This window comes from Sitophilus oryzae, unplaced genomic scaffold (genome assembly GCF_002938485.1).
Source record: "Sitophilus oryzae breed Bouriz unplaced genomic scaffold, Soryzae_2.0 scaffold_863_pilon_pilon, whole genome shotgun sequence".
NCBI lineage: Eukaryota > Metazoa > Arthropoda > Insecta > Coleoptera > Curculionidae > Sitophilus > Sitophilus oryzae.
Window position 1 is genome coordinate 1,343,975 of NW_022147487.1, and position 21,851 is coordinate 1,365,825.

Sequence of the window (21,851 nt, forward strand, 5' to 3'; positions counted from 1 at the left end):
TTTTTTCATTTTAGATTTAGGTAGAGTTTATAAGCTGGTTTATAGTAACCAGAAACTTTATTAATATATACTATTTCACTTTTGTTTAGGATTAAAACTGAACTTGAAAATGGTTCAGGATCATGATTCTCCGTAAAGTCTTCTTTGCTTGGATATTCACTTTGTTATTGCAATTAGGTAGTTTTTTCGAAAATTAGATTTTTAATGTCCTTTAAAAAATTGGCCGATCGTTTCCTGTAACAGTCAGTTCTTCTGCATTTAAAATTGGTAGGTGGGTGGAATAAACACTGGTATTTTTGTTATTATATTATAAAAGTTTATTTATTTTATGTATAAAAATAAATATGTTTATAAAACAGTACAATTTTTGCTTTCTTTTTTATAATTTCCCTTATAATAGTAGTACTCTTTCGTTCTGAAAGAAACTGCAAATTTTCACTTAAACTGATTTATTCCCTACACCACGTTCCCTTTACGTGGTATAGGGAATAAATCAGTTTAAGTGAAAATTTTCAGTTTCAGAATGAAAGAATACTACTAATAAAGGCTAATTTAAATTTTCCGCCAGCCAGAATGTGCCATAATGTCTTACGATACGTTTTATACCTATCTCTTTCTTTTTCATCTAAAGCACACATAATAAAGAAAGATAGCAATAAAGACGTACGTCTTGCCATGATCCTGCTAATTGGTTTCAAAATTGTTATTCTGAGTTGCGCTACGGGAACGCGGTCCCACTTTTTACCGTGGGATTTGTCAGTCTCTTTTTATTTGTTTGTCTATGGGTCCCACTAGTCAACTCGCATACCCAGCAATGTTGCCGTTTGCTGACGCCTTATTTTATGAATGGTTTTAAGAACGGCAGAAAATAACGTCAAGCTCTAGCCTATTTTGCAAGAGCAGTCCCCAACGAGAGGTCCTAGAATCGTGTCCCAAGCCAAACCATTATTTTTACTGCTGTTTTTATTTATTTATTTATTTAGAGTCGTCGGTAATAGCAATAAAAATACGCCGTAGCCGTGTTTTGATTGCGTTGGTTAGTCTCTGGGATATTTTTTTTTGTTTATATTGCACGGGAAATACCCGACCGATTATCGTTTATGCCAAGTTTATGCGCATGCAGAACTGCGAAATTAAAGGACAACAAACGGCAACGTTGGGTATGCGAGTTGACTCGTGGAACGTCAGAAGCAAGTTTGAGGAGATGATAAATGTTTATCCAAAAAGAAGACTGTATGAAAATTTCTGGCAGTTTTGTACAAATGTTAAACATAATGTTTGCACAAATTATTAAAATATGTAGTAGGAGTACATAATTATTGTTTTTTCTACATCCATTTTTTTTCATTTTAACCTTGTTTAATTAAGGATTGCTCAATTTAAAGCAATGTTGCTGTCAAAAAGTCCGCAATTCGACGATAAAATGGTATTTACGATAATGCAATTTTATCGTCGTGTATAAAACAATATTTTTTTCCCTAGCGAGTTACGTTTTAAAAAATATTCAGAAATTATTATTTCAAGGAATTTATTACGAGTAGAAAAAATATTGTGCTGGGTTGGCGTTGGTCTCTATATAATTTGACCAATAAATAAAGCTGTCTCTTTAGTTGTCAGTTTTGAGTCAATATTTTTTAATTCTCTTCCCTGAAATTGAATTGGAGCCAGAAATGGCTCAAAACGAAATAAGTAAATTACCAACAGATATTCAGGCTGAGGAAACAAACGCCATATCCAAACTGCTTCCATTTAAATCCCGAATAACTTATGAAAAAGAGTACAAAAATTTTCAAAAATGAAAGCAAATAAAAAACATACGAGATGTAAAAAACAAAAAAAATACACGTAAATAAAGCATTTATTAATAATGGTCATAATAGTAACTTGGTCGCTTTTTCTTGTATACCAACGATAGTTTGTACAAAACAAATGAATTCAATGTGCCACACTTGACAGGGATAACTTGGTAGTAGTGTCTCACACTGTATATACAATAAAATATAAATTATTCACCGTGTATACGATTATTTAATAAATCCCAATTAACGCTAAACCCAAACAAATGTCCAAACCTAATCGTATTTGCCGATGATGTTTGCCACACATTTAACACCACTCAAAACTAATCGGGATTGATTTAAACAAATTCCAGTTTATACGCGATATAGGTGACATAAAATATGGTTTAAATCCGCATTATATATTATTATTAAACTATAAAATGTATCCTAAACCAGAGGATAGAAAAAATTTCATAGGCGAGAGTTTCAAACGACTATCTGGTGATATATAAATGCAGAATATTCTATGAACCGTATAAGTTTATTATAGTTGCAGAAGTTCTACTTTTTTTCTCTCTAAAGTACCACTCGTTTCGAATTCTAGTTCTCTATCTCGGGGACTGTTGGGATGAATAATTCATCTTTGTTATTCTTTCGAGTTAGCTGGACTATAAAATGTCCCTGTCTCTTTTTGTTTTACGTAAATATATAGGTTGCGGTATTTCAATGAAGAAGGGATTTCATGAAATCGTCTCTAAATATGTGATAATTCAGATAAAATATTACACTATCTGTTTAAATTGTTATAATGACTTAAAACTCTGATAACTAATAAGTTAGTAAACAGTAAAATTCTATATTGCAAATATTTGTTATAAAATTTAACAAACGGCTGTATGATTATGTATCATTACCACTTTATCTACAGAAGCAAATCTGATAAGTTTGTAGCATTTTTTATTTCCTTTAATAAAATTGAATTTAAAAATCTATTTTTATTTAAATTTCTTAGTATTGGCGCCATCTATTTGCTAGATGCCAAAGATACCAAACTCCATTTGTTACAGCTCACTTGTCTCGATATTTAATTTTTATTAGCGCATCTATTCGCTAGATGTCAAACTTCATTTATTACAGTTCACTTGTCTTGTTTATTAGCGCCATCTATTCGCTATATGCCAAACTTCCTTAATTGCATTTCACTTGTCCCAATCTCACTTCGCTGTGGATTGCGATTTTCTGTTCTAATGATTTTGATCATATGATATCACTTTTTTCTCTCTCATTTTGTCTGTGGTGAAAAGTTTTTTTTGTCTTCGGTTCTGAAACTGAGAAGAAGGTCTTTTTTTTCTGGGAATTTGGATCTGAAGAAGACGCGTGTTTCGGCGTCCGACAAATTTTCCAGTGAAAAGCACTCTGAATCCACTTTTCGATTTCCATTGCATGGGTATCCGATTTGGGAATTTGAAAACCTTGTAAAGTATGCAATCCAGAGTATAGATCGTATTTGTTTGGTTCCTTCTTGGAATTATCACCGTAAGTTTATCCGCCATTTTATATAGCCCTATCTAACTAAATTCTATTTCAGTTATTTCCGTTTGTTATTTCGTTTATTTGAGTATTTAATTACTGGTTTGGATCGGCATATGGTTTGAATATATTTATGTAAAGCTGATTTTCAGACCGTAAAGTTGTTTTTTTATTGAGTATCTGTCCTGAGAACTATTTTTTATTTATAGAGTAACTACCACATGGTACTGAGTAACTACCACATGGTACTCAGTAATTACCACATGGTATGCAGTAATATTGCAGTGAGTATTGTGTTTCACCCACTTTCATTTGTATGGACCTATGCAGACCTTAAGACAATGTTCCTGACATTACAATCGTTCTTTTGGCTAATATCGAAGACTTCTCCTGCCATAGTCATCTGCAACCACTTCTGTTAGTCTGGAGAATACCTACCTACTTGTTTACATCATAAGAATCTATATACAGATAAGTCTCTCTTAAGTTTGATACACAAGGTACGCTTTATTTTATAATTTTTGAGACAACAGATTTAATAACCTGGTAAAGTATCACTATTTATCCCACATATTGTAGTCAAAATTATTTTTTATTTAACGTTATAAGTTATATTTGATTCGTACAGTACACTCTTACTTAGCTATGATATTTTATATGAAAATTATTAACACGTATTCATTTTTAAGGTTTTTGTACACGACATGTTTCGAAACATCATCGTATTGAGACATACATAAATTTCACCTGTTTTTTATTAAGTAGCTTACTTAGTTCAAAGAATACAGTTACTAAATTCGAATCTATTTAAAATAACTTGCGGTTTTATTGGGATCTCTGTGACTAATTGATGATACTTGTGTTCGTTTTCAATAAATGTTTAATGTAGGATAGTTATTTCTGACTTTTATTTCTGATAAACATAATAGACCTTTAATGCTGTTAGCTATGTTGTGATATCGTATTTTTCTTTTGGTTTCTTACTTTACCACTCTCATAAACAAAAGTAAGTGGCGCCCTTTTCTCTGTCTTTGACCATACCTATTTGAATTCTTAACATCAATATTAAAATCTCTGCAGCCTACATATTATCATTTTTTTATTTTTTAACAACATTAGAAAGTCACTGTGAGTCAGAAGCCTTACCTAGGAACCCAGCTTTCCTCTAACCCTGAACAACGGGTTCTTTTTTCATTCTATTTGGGTAACGACAGAAAAGTCGTCACAAGTTTGAATATGTTATGTACATATTCTGTTATCAATTATTTGTTATAAATTTTGTTATTATTGTTATATTTGTATATTTGATTTTTTTGTCACTAACTTTTAATGACAAACATTCTATCTACATTTGCATGCTTTAATTGTTTGACAAACCAAACAGAGTATGTTATTCCATCCACTGGAACTTAACAATATATCCAGATAATACACGCCATGTTTATCCAAGCGTACAATCCAGCTTAATGCTAAACTAATTGATTTACTTTGGGCCAAAATGATAATTGGGCTCATTAGCACTTCCTTTGTCAGACGCTAGAAACGATAGAGAAATACACTAATCTTATTTGAAATAAGAAGGATTAAGTATGCCCTTATGGGGATGAAGCTATTAGAGAGGCTAGAAGATATCGATTAGTGTAGACTGATCAAAATATTTTTTTGTATCATGAGTAATATAAATAATCTTGAAATAAGGCTAATTCCAAGACAATATCATGACTCTTTCATAAAAAAAGCATGCTTTTCTTAATGCTAATATTGCTATAAATCGTTACTACCTTTTTTCAAAAACAAATATCTCCTCAAAATAAAACACTTAATCACCACAATACACCAAAACACGTTTACTTTTACACTGGACGCGCGTTTCGCTAACCATGAATTGGACCGTTGTCTCTCTGTTCATACTATCTTTACATTTATTAATTCTGATGCTTTCATATGCATCTAATTGCCTGTAATTTGAGACTTGTTTAATTAATTTTAAGTTATTAAGATCTATACAATGTTCTTTATCAACAATATGTTCGGCAACGCAAGATTTATCGGTCTACCATAATACTTATCTGAGCTAAATGTTCTTCAAATACAGTTATGTTGATCTTCTAGTTTGCCCAACATATTTCTGATTACAATCTTACAAGAAATTTCATAAATACCGACCTTTCCAGTAGAGGTATTTTTTATCCTTTGGATATAATAATTGTTGTAATTTATTATCAGCACTATACACAAGTTTATAATTGACATTCTTAAAAATTCCTTTTAGACCACGGGATAACTGTCTATCAAACGGTATTGAAAAATATTTTGACGTATCTCCACTTGAAAAGTCGAATTTTCAGAAATCATTAACCTATACCTACGTTTTCTAATTATTTTATTATTAACTGGTGAACATTCCTAATGTAATCTCGTTCTATTTCATATCTTTCGTTGGAAAGTGGAAAACTAAGTAATCTATGAACTAAGAAATTTAAACTAGCCATTTTATGTTCCATACTATGATATGATTCATTAGGAATGTATCTGCGTGTGGTAGTATTTTTCCTATAGATATCAAATTCAGAGCAATTATTAGTATTTCCTGGCATAAACTTCTAATACATCTAAATGGTAATCTGTCGTTGTTCTCCATTTCATGTGTAAATTTAATGGAAGGAAAACGATTAACTTCAGAAATAAAATTATCACATGAGGGTGTCTGGCAGATATTGTGTCCAAAAACAGCAAAACTATCATCCACATACCTAAAACATACTCTTGGAAAATACTCAAACTGATTCTTAGCCTCCACTTCAAACCTGCTCATGAATAAATTAGCCAAAAATGGAGACAATGGATTACCCATTGCTGTACCTTCCCGCTGTTCAAAAAAGTTATTATTAAATTGAAAACAATTTTGTTTCATACATAACGATGTAAGCTCAATATATTCAATCACAGTTTTGTTGTCGAGACCATTTGCGTTCAGTAATTCCTTCAAGTAGCCTAAAGTACGTGGAATTGCCTTAAAAATCATCAAAATCGGCCCAATCACTAGAACAAAATATATTGGCCTATAAAATACAGTATTTTCATTTATTTATAAATCTGCTCTGTAGCGGTAGCAGTTTCAATATGCGAGTAAGCAAATAGAATATTACTCTGTGATAGAAACCGGCTGCACTGGGCTTAAACCTATAACAAGCTGAACCTCAATGCTTCTATCAATACAGGGATATTAGGAATGCAAATTTGCACAAAGTGAAGACCGAAATTATACATATAACCGGGTCCGGTCAATGCAAACTGTTGATAGAATCTGACAGTTTAACTTATGTAACGTTTGAGATATGAGGTATATAGACAGTCGTTCCTCATTGTATATAATTATAATTATTTGACTATGTCATCTTGTTGTGTTTATTGGGAGTAGTTTAAAATATTATGAACCTATAGAAATTATATTTGTTGGAAAGTTATTTGATTAATTTTATCTAAAACCCGCGACTTCGTTCGCGTCGAATTAATCATTTGTAATGGTGAGGAAGCTTTTTATGTCAAGCAGAATCGTGGTTAATCAATTACCCAACTTTTTGGAACACCCTGTATGATTTTTTAAAAAATTTCAAAATATGTAAAAAAAATAAATTATGCGTGTCCAAGCGTTTTCCCGAAAGACTAACCGTTTTTTAAATAACAAATATTGTAATATTTGAGGGGCGTTTTGCACCCTCTTGGAATTTGAATTCGAGAAACCCCTCCTTATCCCGAACCTCTACACCCACAGTCATTCTGTTGCCAAAAATCAGCTTTAAACGTCAAGCTGTTTAAGCAGAGTCTGATTACTCAATGAAGTCATATTTTATTAAAACACCCTGTAGAAATTTTCCAAAAAATCTTAAAATATGTGGAAACAACAAAATAAAATATACGTGTTTTTAAGAGTTTTTCTCGAGGAAACTTGACCGTTTTTTAAATAAAAAATATTGTAATATTTGAGGGGTGGTTTCACCCTCTTGGAACTGGAATTTCGAAAAATCCCTTCTTATCGAACCTCTACACCCTAAAGTCAATCCGTTTTCCAAAAATCAGCTTTTTACGTCAAGCGCTTTAAGGTCTGTTCCCAGAAGTATCCCTAACTAGTCAGCACGTTTCTCATTGGTTAAAATGCGTAGAAACCTGATTGTTAGTCAGGTTTCTCTACGCATTTCAACCAATAAAACCATGACTTAATATCTTCTGGGAACGAAGATTCTTTGGGATCGTGATTAATCAGTGACGTTTTTCAGGAAGCACCCTGTATACATTTTTAAAAAATCTTAAAATATGTAAATAAACAAAATAAAATATACGTGTTTAAGCTTTTTCGGCAACTTGACCGTTTTTTAAATAGAAAATATTGTAATATTTGCGGGGTGATTTCACCCCCTTGGAACTGGGAGAATTTCAAAGAAATCCCTTCTTATCGAACACTCTACACCCTAGAATCAACCTGTATGCCAAAATTGAGGCTTCTTACGTTGAGTGGTTTTAAGCAGGATCGTGATTAATCAGTGAGTCGATCACTTAAGGATTTTTATATATTAGTATGAGATAAATCGTAGTGGGGGGAGGAATGACATGTGAGGGTGTAACTTTTTAAGTCATTGACATTATGGATCGGCAAGACAAGAAATCTTGTCACAATCCGAAGATTGTTCTTACTTAAATCAAGGAAAATCTTTGATTTTTCTCGGTCGTAAGTAAGAATTTCTTCGAGTGTCTTAGACTGTTGGGGGATTCCCATTCCAGGTTACAGAAGGAATCTTCAAGGTTCTTCAGTTCCGCTTTAAGTGGGTTTCCATTTGGGAAGCAGAACAATTCTGATCCAGTTAGTGGATTTTTCTATATTAGAAAAAATTCATAACTAGTTATGAAGGAGTGCTACCAACCCGTTATTGAAATTTTTCGCAGAGGATAAAAGTTATAGACTTCTCATAGTTAATCAACAAAAAAATATAACTCATATTATGTCGGCTAGCGCCGAGATTATCACCCCAAATTTGTATTAGAAAGAATATCACAAAAAAGCCGACAATTCAAATTCGTTTAAACTGATAAAACACGTGTTTCCTGCCTTGAGAGAATCGTAAAAAATCCGTTTTCTGATGGTGCCGATATAAAGCCGAAACGAATCCACCATACTCTCCCGAACTAAAGTGATTAGTTTCGATTTTATGAAGTCCGTAACGCCATCAACTCTCGACTTTAATTTCTTCATTTCCGGCCCGGGGTTTAACTGTGGGAGTTCCCTCGTAAAATTAGGGAACAGGGAACGCAATTGGGGTCCGAGTTCGTTAATATTTTAAAAATTAGGCTTCGGGATCTGTGGATTTGTTGGTTCCTTCGATTTTTGTTAACGTCCGTCTAGATGCAACGTTTTACCTGCCAGTCAAAAAGTATCAAGTAGAACCTTGTATGATGAGTTATAACTCAAGAAAGTAGGACACAATAGACCTTCCGGAATACAGTTCGGACCACCCTGTATTTTGTTCTGTATTTTGTTCAAAAATTACCATCCACAAAAAAAAATAAAGAAAAATCAATAATCGATATTATTTTAAAAAATTTCGGTCGTTTTATGTTAATGTTTTCTGAAACACATCCAAAGCTTGAACAAATAATCACACAGAAACACACACCGCTCCAGGCCTAAACAGCATGATTTTTCAAACGAATAACAAAGAAAAAGGGCACATAAACAGGGAAAATGGAACAGCTTGTTTCCCTTATTTTCGCGTTTTAAACTTTATTCATATTTAAGTTAGTTGCACTCGCTATAAAGGATAATAAGATGGAAGAATATCGTCGGAATAGTTTTGTGTTGTTCTGAAATTACTTTTTGAACACAAAAGAGTTTTCAGCGGGGTTAAAAAGGTATAAATATGTTTATTTTTGCTGTAAAAATGATTTACTTATGAAAGTTTTGTATACTATAAGCTATTGTAGCGTTTTTTTAAACCACTACCAATGCGAACGGCAGCTTTTCATCGGAGAGCAGTCGTGGATAAGATATTTCACTAGAGAGAAAATTAATCAGTATTAATTAATAAAAGATATATAGATATTGGGCGCCAGGCATGTACAGAGAAAGAAAACACAGTTGTATAATACCGTATGATCGAAAAAAAACGGAGTCCAGTTGGCTTGGAAATGAACATCGATGACATTTTCCATATAATTTTATATATAAAATGACAGCGATCTTCATTTCATAGCCAACTGGACTCCATTCCCTCTGACCACTAGTGACTATATTTATTCATGACGTTCTTTGCTGATACATGACTTTGTAGAACCTAATAAATATATAGTGGTTGTATGTCAAAGAAAGTGGTGGTAAGAGTCTTACTAAATATCAATGAAAACAACTACGATAAAATACAGGACATGCAAAGTTTAAGAGAAAATATGAAATGTAGCATTACTTTTAATTAATTTGATATATTCCATATGATGCTAAATCGAAGGTGTTACAACCTGTAGATTCTAGAATCTATGTTTGATTATCCATCTATTAAAATAGTGCAATAATATCTATAAAAGTAATACCATTACAAAGGGCCATAAACGCAATGAAACCAGATCTAAATTATATTTTAAAAAGATTATATCGACATGAATAATTCTTTAAACAATCCAACCACTGAACATAGTCTGTACGATATTACTTAAGATGTACGTTATTGTTTAAGACTGTAAAAGTTTTTGAATGTTATTACAAAACCAGAACCTCTACACTTAGCTGTTCTTTATACAATCCTGCTTTAAACAGTAACAGCGTGAGGTGGTCTCACATCTCTGTACTCAGCCATCCAACACAACCAAAAGGGGCCAGAATGAGGACACCGTGACTTGATACAGCCGTAACTAACTGGCTTATAGCTGGGAACGAAGCAGCATGGGACTCGAGCTACATCCACGCTGTGGCACTTATATGTAAAAAAATCGTTCTTACTGGGACACTCGTCCACAGAACATCCGTACATGAATAATTTCTGTACATAAGACACTACACGTACCTTGGAACAGTCCCAAACACCTTGAACGTCCGTACCTTGAACCCTAAAAATATGGCTCTTGTTTAAAACCAAACCAGGTCACAATAAACAAATAAACCTACCTCGAGATACTTCCGAGGGCTCAATAAATAATAAACAACCTGTCCTTTCTTCCATGTGACATTCTGGAGGACAAAAAAGAAAAGGGACGCCAACGTGCCAGCAAAACACAAATACAAGTTGGGACATCCATAACTCTACCCTAAAAATATTCAATAATAATAAATCAATCTATAAAGGTAATAACTCATCTTTACCTGTAACCTCGAAATAGCAGCTGATTCAAATTATACAGCAAGACTTAAATAATCACCATTTCTAAAAGCAAGGATACAACAGAGCGTCAAAACAAAGTGAGGTTAGCTTACCGAGAGAGTTGACAGAAGCGTTGTTGACAGCGCCTCCTCGGAGCAATAACAGGGTTGTGTTGAACGATAACAGGGTTGGCGATTAAGGAACGTAAAAATTACGCGTCAAATAAACTATCCGGCCTGAATGAGAGGGAATCCGGGGATGATAGGCCAGACATCATATATTATATATAAAAAAGACATGTAACGAACTAAAAACGTTACACTATCTTTACAAAATTAATTGTATAATAAACAAATTTGCCTAACGGACAAAAAAATGCTTAACGTTTCGGGAAGTATATCTCTTCCTCGTCGGAGACAAAAAACACAAAGAACAAAGAAAACAGTATTTATATAAAACAAATTACTATTAACTATGTAAAAAATAAGCAATACAGAAGAGAAATAAACAGATTTTAACAGTATTATTAACCAAACTCAAGAAAAAATATTCTTTCCCCTAATTTATCTGGAAATTCTTTCAAACTCTTCTGTTTTCCTATCGTATTATCTTCCAAGAAATGCAGGAAATTTGATATGCTTTGTACCCTTTTTCCCGTCTATAGTTCAGAAATTTTACATTGTTCGTTTTTCAAAGGTTTGTTTCGTTGTTTTTTAGTTCTCAAATATTCCGGAAAATAAGTTTTAATGGTTTAATTCGGATAGAATATTCCATTAATTGTGTCATAATTATGAATAAATTGACTCTAATAATATTACTGCTAAAGCCAATTTTGATCATACTTGTATATATTTGTCATATTTCCATATACACCATTGATGTCGTGGAATTCTTAGAACTTGTTGTAGAAAACTCGTTAAAATGAGACTTGCACATCAAAGCTTTATCAAAGAAACTAAGCGCTGCCTGTTTTGGGCTAAGATCAATTTCTAAGGAACTTAACTATCAACCTCTAGAATAGTCTATTGTGCCCTTTTTGAGTCACATCTTCGTTATGCCCTTCCATTCTAGGGTACTCGCTGCGCAACAAAATGTGATCATATTTTCAAACATCAAAAGAGAGCAATTCGATATTTATTGGGACTGAATAGTAGAACTCACTGCCAGAATTTCTTTAAAATTTTCAAGATACTGACTCTTCCTTCTTTATTCATTTTTGAATCCGTTAGCTTAATCCGCAAGCACATATCTGCTATTCCCGAAAGGCCATCTCACAACTATCCACTTAGGAATGCGGAGCACGATCTTTATCTACCAACCCCGATCTCAGAACTAGTTAAAGGCTCAATACTGTACAGGGTGGGTCAAATTCGACGCTTTTAAATGGAAACACCCTTTTCTATAGGAGATAGACGAAAACTAATATCGGTGTCTGGAGCTCAATTTTCATCAAAACATGATGGTGAAACCGCACATCAATATCTGTTACCGTTTCCGGAGTTACGGGGTGTTTTTCAAAAATGTGCATTTTAAGAAATCGCTGTAACTTTTTTGCTATGGAAAATTTTGTATTTCTATGGCAGCTGTTCAATCACCCTTTTACGTAGAATTTAATGGTTTAAGTATAATTTTTTAAATTAATATTTAGAGTTATTAACAGAAAAATTGATTTTTTATTTGGGACACCCTCTATATTTTTAATTAACTGAAAAGAATTTAAAATTACCTTTCCAAAAATACAGAATTTTTAAAAGTTCGCCACTTTTAACTAGTAGGCTTTGGACCCCTTATTGATGATATATATGCCATTAATGGAACTCGAAAACATATTTTTCTAGCAAGACGACGCCTCTGGACGCTGGAGTTACCGGCAAATTTTTGCATCCAATTTCAAGAATAAATGAATAGCTATCCAAGATTCCAGCCGTTGTCCGTCGAGGCCGCCTGACTTAGTGCCCATGGATCTAATCCTATGGATATATTTGCGGAAGAATAAAGGTTTCTTATTCTTCCGTATAATCTAGACAAATTAGAAATAGCAGTTATGAGAGGGTATCTTTCACCCCCCACTGAATTGAAAAATTCCGCGAGAAATATTCAAGCTTCCCCTATGTCTATAACAGAAGACGATCGATACGTCGAACACCTGTAGCAAATTTTCATGTCTTGGTTTGCTATTTATTTTTTTATTGTTATTGAACTTATAGTTTAAATGTTGATGTTGGTTAAATATATTTTTGTCATACGCTCCCAAAAACAGCTATTTTACGGACTCATTTCAGTCCGTAAAATGTTTCCTTTTCGGCCTAGGCCGTAAAGGTCGTCATGGCAGCCTTTATGGACTAAAAATGTCTACAAATTCTAAATTTATTTGGTTGTTTTATTTTGTCATTCGAAATTTATCACAAAATCACATAAAATTATACATATATTTATAATTAAATTATTAAATACTAACAATATCAAAAGCTAAGTTATTTGTTTAAAAGTAAGTACCTAGGTACCTATTTAAAAGAACTTTTAAATTAAAATATTCTTAAATTACAGTCACAAACAAGACATAATCATGTGGTACATTTTTTGGCCTAAGACAAGCATATTTACTATACAACTCAACTGGATTGACAGCGTTCCCTTCGTTCACCACCTGAAACACTCTTTTGATATTAGTTTTTGTATCCGCAAGGGTAACTAAAGGCAGCTGTTGTCTTTTTATATGATGTCTTGCACTCGTAGAGGCCTGGTGCTATAATATTCCATGCTCCACAAAGGCCAATGACAAAAGCTACCTAAAAATCAAATACAATGGAATAAGAAACCATCTATATATTTTAAAAATCATTATCTCAAACTTACCTTAGTAAGTAAAAAAGTTTCATCACTAGCCGTGGCCAAAAATCACCGATCTCTTTTATGGACAAAACTTTAGACTTTTTAGGCTCGTAACCAACCGAATTCCTCTTCAAAAAAGCAATAAGTTTTGGAAATTTGTCCAATATAAATATCTTCTTTAACACTAACACTGCTCTCAGCATGGAATATTTCGACCAAATTGACGATGGTTTGAATGTTTGTGACTGTAATTTAAGAATATTTTAATTTAAAACTGCTCTTTTAAATAGGTACCTAGGTACTTACTTTTTTCGTGGAAATAATTTATAATACATCTTCATTTACAACGAATACGCCATTTTTGTCTTTCCATTCATTAAAAACATCATGTTCTTTCTGGTAAGTAACTGCAGACTTCTCAGGAAGTAAATCCAACACGATTTCTTTGGCCTTATTAGCAATATGTTCGGGATGGAACATTTTAAAAGTGTTGATGAATTTGTGTGATTTTGTGACAAATTTCGATTGACATGTCAAAATGCGATGAAATAAACAAACTCGTTACTAAGATATGAATTTATCCTTAACTTTTTTCAAACATTATAATTTCAAATATGGAAAATTTGCAAATATGCGTTCTAAAAACTGTAAAGCGTATGACAAAAAATAGTGTATGTAACACGTACCTAAATTATGTTTTTTAGGACTCATCTACTATTTCGGACTCGGCTAACGCCTCGTCCGCAAACAGTAATAATTCGTCCTAAAAAACATCATTTTAGGTACTAGTTACATAAATAGCTATTAAATAGTTATAAAATTCTGCATCTCTCATAGCAAATATTATTTTCGTTTCACAGCTAGATTTTTTTGCATTACAGCCGGTGCCGTTCAAAGCGTACTCATTTAAAGAGGGCGAATTTTTATAGAGAGGAATCGAGCAAAATATCAAATGTGTCATATTTTTGGAAAGGTAATTTTAAATTTTTTTGAATAAATTAAAAATATACAGGGTGTCCCATATAAAAAATCAAATTTTCTGTTGATAATTATTAAATTATTAATTAAGAAAAAATATTCTTAAACCATTAAATTGTACGTAAAAAGGTGCTTTGGAAATGTTTTCATAAAATACAAAATTTTCCATAGCAAATAAAAGTTACAGCGATTTATTAAAAATGCACCTTTTTGAAAAACACCCCGTAACTCCGAAACGGTAACAGATATCGATATGTGGTTTTCACCATCATGTTTTTGACAAAAATTGAGCTCCAGACACCGATATTAGTTTTCGTCTATCTCCTATAGAAAAGGGTGTTTCCATTTAAAAGCGTCGAATTTGACCCACCCTGTACAATGCCAAAAAAATGTACAATCATCTGCCTTTGAATATCAAGTCGCTTTCATTCTCTCCCGCATTTCGCAAAGCTCTGAAATCATGCTTACTGGAGAGAAGCCCTATATGCGGTAAACGACTTTTTTGTTGATGTTTAATCATGAGCAATTTTTTTCTCAAAGACCTGACACTGTATAATGAGTTATAACTCAAGAAAGGGGGACACAATAGATCTATAAGGTGATTAACTTCTAATCTACATCTATAAGACTCTCTGCCTTCACTGTATATAAACAAGAATATCAATTAATCTAAATTTCGAAAAACTAATAACAGTAATAAGCGAGTGTTTGTATTTAATGGATTAAACTGTTGAGCGTTTAGTTTAATTATAGTTTAATTGAAAGCCTGATATTATTGAATTATCATCAACAAATATATCTATAATAACATTGCGCTGGGGAGTAGTTTATTTTCGTTTCATACTATTCAATTAAGGTCGCGTTAAAATTAGAGCCGTAATAACGCATTTAATGGATCTATTTATTTATATTTAACACTGGCCAATATGAAATTGCGACTAGTATAACTCCGAAATAATACCGTATATGATCGAAAAATCGACGTCAAAGAAGGCTGGGGAATGACAATCAATTTATAAGGCAAGTCAAACATTTTTTGAACAAATTAAAAACATTTGGAAAAATCTACCAGAAAAAATGATAATATTAATAACGATATGTTTAAACAAATTACAATATTAAAAAAATTGATTCATTATCTATACAACATTAGACACTATATTATTATAAACTTTTTTTCCGATTTAGTTGAAATTTTGAATGCGCGTATAAGTAATTTAAACAAGAATGAAGAAACACATTACTAAAAATTGTATTAAACAATAATAAATATGTAAAAAGTAAAAAGATGTAAAAATTAAAAAAAAAACGATTAAGAAAAGTCGCCTTGACTAGGATTCGAACCTGCCTTACTACGGCTCCAACGTCATTGCAGCGTAAAAGCGCATTGAATAGGTATTGGCGAGAGCGAGCGGTGCGAGCCATAGACAAACAGAAAAATTAAAAGACTGCCAGAAGACATACTACGCGCAGGCAAATTTTCCTGTAGCGCATCGACGCAACGGCCGAAATACGTCCATCTAGCTATCTGTGTTTCGACACTAGTCCGTTAGTCTTAGCATATTCAGAAAGAACACGCTAACCTCCAGCGTTGCCAATTTGTGGGGAATTCCCCAAATTTTGGGGAATCCGGAGCCGATTAGGAATAGGGGGCGAAAATAAGAGGAGTTTCAACATTTTATTGCTGATTGAAAATGGCGTAAAATTTTTAGCTTTAAAAACGGAGCGGGACGATATATCTTTCCCAACTTAAAAATTATAATCTGCTTTTTACTTGTGCTTCCCTTTGCAAATGCTTCAGTTGAAAGAAAATTTAGTGACCTCAAATTATTTAATGACTACTAGGGAAGGGATTAAAAAACAAGGAGGTAATTTACAGTTTAATCTCTCTAACATATATATAATAAATATTGTATTTTTATTAAAATTATTTTTTTTTTGTTAAAATAATCATATGGGGAATTTTTGGTGAATCGGGACATTTTTCTCCCCAAATTGGCGAATTTTATTTAGATTTTTGGGTAGTTTAGAAAATTGACATTGGCAACGCCTCTAACCTCATTCTTTTGTTTGTTGTTTGTTCAAAAAGCGGCACGCGGCGTAGTACAAGGCTTGATCATTTTTTAAGAAATTTTTGATTGTTAATTTTATTTTTGTGCAAACTAAACAGTTGTTTTTTATTAAAAAATAGCAGACAAAGGTAAGAAAGGTAATGTCCATGCAGAAGTTTTTATTTCACAGGCTATTCTTTCTAGAAATTTACCATCCAGCCCTCCTATTTAATTATTAAATGAAAGTGTGAAAGAGATATCAAGGGCTATTCTGTTAAAATATCATCCGGCCAGTCTAGGCCCTGTTGTGAACCAGAAGGTCTGCTAAGTTGGATGTTGGATATAGAATGGAAGGAATATCATGGCCGAGAACAAGGCATAATTGTATGTCCCTTGATGTAGGGGGGTAGGTTTGTTTCTAATAGGCAGTAAAACCAAAAATTCTACTGTGAATCTTCATATTCTAGGCCTGTAAAGGTAAATAATTCCTGGAGCCATCTCGAGGTATAGTACTCAAGTCGGAGCGAATCAATTGATAGCACGATGAAAAGAAATAATAGCCATCATAAAACAGTAAATATGTATATAACTAGTACAATGTAGCTATTTAACTGTAAGTACAATGTAGCTAGATATTTGGTAGAATAGGGGTATTATAAATTAATACAAAATACAATAATTGGTCATTCTTTCCATTCCCAATTAATTGTTCTTCCCATAAAAAAAGGAAAATTAAAATTAAGAGTGCCCTTAACCAAAAATAGTGAAATAAATGGAGATAGTCAAATTTTATATTAGCGTGTAAGACTTTGAATAAAAAGGTGTAAAAGGATTATAAATGCTGTATTTATATCCTTTAATATCAGGATAATATAAAATTTCAGTAGGTATCTCCATTTATTTCACTGTTTTTGGTTAAGGGCGCTCTTAGTTTTAATTGCCTTAAAAATAATAAGTATAATAACAATTTAAATCTCCCGCTCTTTCATAGTTCGTTCCTGTAGCCAAGTAGAGGGCGCCAAAAGCGCAATCTCCCAACATTTTACCACGCGATTCACCACTCTCTAAACTATTAACTTTCTCTATGACTACGCCGGCATATTTCAAAAACTGACGTTGCCAAACTGCTTTTTATTATTAAAAGAAACACGATCATGATATTTTTATTCCATTATAAAATTTAAAATAGTTAAGCATTAAATGAAAAAATTGACGTTAGCAAATTAATGTACTCGATATATTATAGAAATATATAGGTTGTGGTATTTAATCGAATACTAATACCAATATACAGGTAAATCTGGCAAATGTTTTCGGTGTAAGAGAGATGCGAAAATAAGGATAGAATAATGGCCGATGAAGGAAAAAGGTAAACAATTGTATCTCTTGTTTTTGAGTTTAAATATCCTTGGTCCTAACGCTTTAAACCACGCGGCCACCGAGGACTTGAAAGATTCATATAAAATTCTTACTTAAAAGATAATGTTTAGTGAAAGTACTTTTTTATTTATAAACATTTATTTAATTCTGTTTTTAGTATTTGTTCTTATACCGGCAACATAGATACATTATCTGTGAAAATTTCAACTGTCTAGCTATAACGGTTTATAAGATAGACCTTTGTGACAGACGGACGGACGGATAGCGAAGTCTTAGTAATAGGGTTCCCGTTTTTACCCTTTGGGTACGGAACCCTAAAAAAACAAAAAACCTAGATGAATTTCAAAGTTAACTTTTTAAAAATTCAGATGCTGCAATAAAACGCCATGCGAAGCAAACCTTATGCACTATCTGGTCGGTGTTTTTAGGTTATTATTTTGTTCCGTTTTAATTAATCAATAAAAACATCCCACGCAGCACAATAATAATTATATTTTATGTCCGTTTGTGCTGTCAAACAAAAATATTTATTTTCCTCCGTCTATTTATAGGATCGTTTAGAGTTATGTCGTGGATATTAAATTGGCAATCAAATTAAACCGGGCTTTTTGTGAATGAAAGTTTTAATTAATGTGTTAATTACTGACACGGTTTATTATATATGCGATATATCACTTTTTTTGAAATGGCGCGCCGGCTTTTGTATTTTTCATTTTAATGGTCTCTAATTAAAATTTATATATTTAATTGCGTCTGGTTGGGTGTTTTGTGGGTGGTTATAGAAAAATACAAATTAAGTATGGTTTGAGAGTTTAAAATGGCGTTCTAATTTTGAATTAAAAAATAAAGATATAATAACTATAACTGTCATCCATCGTTGGATAATCTAAAATTATACAGGGTGGTCCGAACTGTATTCCGAAACTTGGGCAGCAGATTCTGCACATAAAAATAAGTAAAAAATCGTATAAATGATAGTGTGACCAACGGATCTGTCGCTACTGGGTATCGGCAGGGGAATGCAGTTGTAAACAAAACACGCCCAATTTCATTCATAAAATAGGCATGGGCGTACGGTGTTATATGAAAATAATGTGTATCATAAATATAATACTCAGTATTAATCTGAGTTTTTCAAAAAACTTTATGCTGTTTGAATCGTTACTGTTGAGTTAGTAGATAAACACTAAAAGCTTTTATTAAAGCTCCCTTAAATATTTTGAATCATTTTATTATTGTGTTGTTAATGTAATAGAAGAAATAATTACAGCTGGGGGTTGGAACCTTTGGTGTTACACAGCAAAATAAAACACTAAATCAGTACAATACACCAAAACACTTTTAATTTTACACTGGACGCATGTTTCGCTAACCATGTCTGCCTTCAGCAGATGATCAAGACTGAGTCTTGAGGTATATTTATTTATATATCTGTACTAACTATATTTTTTTCTATAATACATAATTATAGATATAACTATTTCCAGCAAAAAAATCTTGAAAATAGTTAACTTTGGAAGCGCAAACATATAATTTTACTCACCAGTAGATCCAATATTGCCTATTACACCAGATATTGTATCGCTCCGCCAGCAGTTTTTAAAGGTTAGGTCATTGTCTACCCATATGTTTCATCCAAATAGATAATACTTGGCTATATTTTCGAATTTCGCGTATATATTTATATCTCTCTCTGCAATATAATGGGCCGCTCCATTAATATTTATCTGTTATTTTGACATTTACGCCAAAAAAATTCATTTAATTTTAATAACCCCCTAAGCGTTTCCCTGCAAAAGGAAAATTCGATTCTTCCTGCAATTTTTGCAAAAGCTTTCTAATTGCGAGGACGAGTTTGAATTCGAGATAAAATCTATTTATCAAATTCCTGACCACTTCGAAAAAGTCGTCGAGCTTTTCGACAGCAGTTTCACGTGGTCGTTTCTTTCCAGAGCTGGATATCATTTTATCGGGGTTAGTTTTCAGCCTTTTTTTAACTTCTGTGTTTTTAACAAGTTTACGTTTAAGCAGCAACTTAAGCGAACTCTCTGTAGCTTCTTCATCGCAAACCCTATTATGAACACAAGGAAATAAACCAAATGATATTTCTTCCACGTTATTATTAACTTACTTATATAAATTAGCTATTATTTCTCTTGTCTGACTATGTAGTGTCTTACCCTTAACAAATTTATTCATTTTAAAACACAAATATACGATCAAACTTGATATTAATAATTAAAAACTACGAACGAAAAACATTATAACAAGATAACAAAACAATAAAACACAACTGAACTATCAAATATACAAAAAATATAGGAATAAAGTTTAGGATAACCGGTATAAAATAATGAAATAAAGTAATAATGATCAAAAAAATGACACCGCCACTGGATATTTCAATAGTATTCAATATTCCTACTCTTTTCAGAAGAGATCGTGAAGTTGGGCATAAAGCAAGCGAATAGGAAAGGCGTAAAAGACATGGCAACCGCGTGGTAACAAATCCTGTGACGTACTCTCGCCAATCATGTTCGATGAATAGGCGACCATGCGCGGCGATGCCGGTTTGCCAATGATATCGTTGAAAAATCTTCAACTTTCATAATAAGCAGATTATACAGAATGAAAGAAATAAGTTATTAAATAAAACATATCGAACAATATGAACTACGTTAAAATTCCTTAGTAATATACGTCAGAATATATGCTAAACACATTATATATAATAAAAATATATTAAATTTATAGTTCATGTCTGGCAATTTTGCAATTTTATAGATAAACGTGGCAATATCGATTTTTTTTTCTCGCATTCCTTCCGTAGCTTCAGATCCGCTGGTCAAACAGTATATCCTTAGATGCTTAATTTCGGAGATACAGGGTCAAGTTTCATTTTTATTTCGATTTTTTCCAAATAATTCCTGAAGTAGCGTCGATATTTAGATAAAAATTGGTGTCTGGGAATTGCTGGAAATTTGATTTTGATGTTAATATGACAGCTAAGTAGCTGTCATATTATTATTACATTACTTGTAGGGGGCGCCATTTACATATTTTTTAACTGGTTTGAAGAGTAATAACTTTTCGTCCGTACCTGTATAAAACTACTCAGTAAAAACATATACATGTAAGACGTTTTCTACGTAAACAAGCTCTTGGTAAACATGTTGACTAAATAGTTATTAAACTGAAATGTTTTTGTGCCCAAAGTTGAATAGAAACTGTTTTATCATCATTTTTTCGCAGACAAATTTATGATTAATTTAAAAATATAAAAAGTTCCCAAATTAATTATTTAAATTAATGATCTACTCAACGTGTTTATTTTTTGTCAATAATGACATGTATTGACTATTTCCATTGTAAATATCTTGAAAACGGTTGCTCGTAGTGATTTTTACCAAGAGACATTTTTAACGTAAAAAGTCACGGAAATGTATATTTTTTCACTCAGTACTAGTGTTGTAAATGGAAATATTGGAAATTTCCAAACGTGTCTCGGAAATATTGGAAATATTGGGAATATTGCAAATATTTTAAAAAATACTTAAATCTTGTCATTAACTATTCAAACCCGATGTTTATTAATATACCTTTCATATTTTGTAACCCTATAAACATTAAACTTACTATAGAACAGTTTTACAAACATATAATATGGTGAATATATCGAGTTTGAGGATTCACCAACTTATTTGCAACCTCGCATTTGTACGGGGAAGTCCCGAGCTCGTAAGTCGTAGCGTAGTAAAAACTCGCTGGTCTTCAATTTTGACCAATTTAAAAAGTGTATACAATACTAGGCTCAGTTTACAAGGAGTTGCAGTTAGTCAAGAAGCAACACAAATGATTCATAAAAATGTTAAGCAGTGGATATTAGAGGACGAAGTATTTGGGCCCAAATTTCCAACGTAATTACCATTTTTGAACCTATTGGCAAATGTTTAAAA

At 32.4% G+C, this 21,851-nt stretch overlaps 1 protein-coding gene and 1 long non-coding RNA gene across 2 annotated transcripts in view; one reads left to right on the forward strand and one right to left on the reverse strand.

Moving 5' to 3' along the window:
• LOC115890336 (kinesin-like protein GA13060) overlaps nucleotides 1-21,851 on the reverse strand; it is a gene marked incomplete in the record, with an annotated part of 701,789 nt that overhangs the window by 619,152 nt on the left and 60,786 nt on the right.
• On the forward strand, nucleotides 16,862-17,065 carry LOC115890339. The gene is made up of 2 exons (XR_004051626.1): nucleotides 16,862-16,921; nucleotides 16,983-17,065. It is a non-coding gene; the product is annotated as an uncharacterized LOC115890339 (long non-coding RNA).